Genomic DNA, 1875 nt, shown 5'->3' on the forward strand with positions numbered 1-1875 from the left:
CAAATGAATGATATTTGTTTTCCATCCTTATACCTTAACTTGTGAATGTCTTTGCCCATGAGGAGAATCTTTTGGAGACAGCATATTGTTGGGTCTTCCTTTCTAATCCAATCTTACAGACTATGTATTTTGATTGATGGTTATGGCATTCATATTCAATGTTATTATTGAGATATGATTTTTACTTCCTATCATTTTGAGTTATTTCTCATTTTTAATTTTTTTTTATAATGCAATTTCCAGTTCCTTGCATCACCTGTTTTATATGTATCCTGAAAACATGCAAGACACATTTGCCATGTTTTTTTCATGACATCCTCAACAGTTTAGATTCCTAAAGTTGTCATTAGGTCAGTCATCAGAGACTTACTCCTCATGGATCTTTAGATCTCAGTTCTCTTAGCTTTAATTTGTTTCCATATGCCCACAAACATCTCCTTCAGTTGTTTGACAGAGATGTTGGCAGAAGGTATCCACAATTCTTTCTGGCATTACATCTCACTTTCCATGATCTGGGAATTAACTCTCTGTTTTCTGGGTCTTCATGAACCCAGAATACAGGTTTCTCTAAAGATGTTTTTACTCTCCACCCTGTGGACTCTCCTCAAGCAAAAGATGAAGAAAAACCTGTGCCCATCCCAATGCCATGACATTGCATTTCTCAAGTGTTAAATGGACCTCTATTCTGTGTCCTGAATTAGTTCTTCTTTAATGTTTTTAGGTAGGATTCCTTTTTTTCCTTTGTCTAGAGTTTATAATTGTCTCTGTGTATGTGCTGGAGGTAGGGATAAACAGACTCAGTCATACTAAGATACACATTTATAGAGCTCTCTTTTTATATTAAAATGGTGCAAAAATTCATGAATCTTCTTGTGAAAATAAAACACATATGACACCTAAAAGTTCTTGGCACTATATTCTAAAGTCCTAAAATCCTGTCCATTTTTCTAACTTCTTCCTATTTTTCTAATTATATATCTTTTCTCATATAAACCCATCTTCATTTTTGTTCAATGCACTCTGCCAGATGTTCCATCTCTTGAAATCTGCCTCACCACAGCAGCATGGCTTATTTTCCTTAGCACGTTTCCAGGGGTTTCCCCTCAGTAACCCTTGTTATGTTCCACCATGACCATGGCAAGAAGGTGCCATGCAGTTTATGTTGTTTTTCAGTTGTCAGGTCAAGTATAGACTACTGAAATTGTAAGTACCAATGTCATGCAAAGAGAAGGAAAAGATCACATGAGAACTTTTTCAGACCATTTATCAAGGAAACCCAAGTGTGCTTCCTTTCATGGTGAGATCTGAAGATTGTTTACAAAAGATACTCTAGTGTGCCTTTTGCTGTGCTATTGAGGATCAGGAAAATGAACTAAGTAGCCTGGAAATAATTAAGTATTATGTGTTAATTACTTGACAGTGTTGTGAACTTGATATCATCTTTCACTTTGAAAAGGCTTATTTTATTTTGGATGAGTTTCTTTTGGGAGGGAAAGTTAAGGAAATATCCAAGAAAAAATTTGTTAAAGCAATCGAGTAAAAATATTTACTATAGGAGTCAGAACATGAATATTTTAATGTCCCTGTGCACTAAATAATTATTCATCAAGTATGCAGAATTTTGCAGAGTAAGTAGGGAACTGAAATATTTATGAAAGAAAATATCCCCACCTTGGTAACTATGTTGTAAAATAATAATAGAATATTTCAAAGTCAGTACCATTACAGTTGTATGTTTTCTTGCTTACATTAATCTTTCCTGTATTATTTCATTCTGTATATGATCTTGTTATATTTTATTCTTCTGACAAGTTAAGACATGTGAATGTTTTGAGTAATAAGTCATCTTTAGCATATGCATGTGTCAAGTAATGA

The 1875-nt window shown here is 33.9% G+C and overlaps 1 pseudogene; it reads left to right on the forward strand.

Moving 5' to 3' along the window:
- Positions 1 to 1150: 1150 nt before the first annotated feature.
- LOC124975896 (AP-1 complex subunit sigma-2-like) lies at positions 1151 to 1594 on the forward strand (annotated as a pseudogene).
- Positions 1595 to 1875: the final 281 nt, after the last annotated feature.

This window comes from Sciurus carolinensis, unplaced genomic scaffold, assembly GCF_902686445.1.
Source record: "Sciurus carolinensis unplaced genomic scaffold, mSciCar1.2, whole genome shotgun sequence".
Classification (NCBI taxonomy): Eukaryota; Metazoa; Chordata; class Mammalia; order Rodentia; family Sciuridae; genus Sciurus; species Sciurus carolinensis.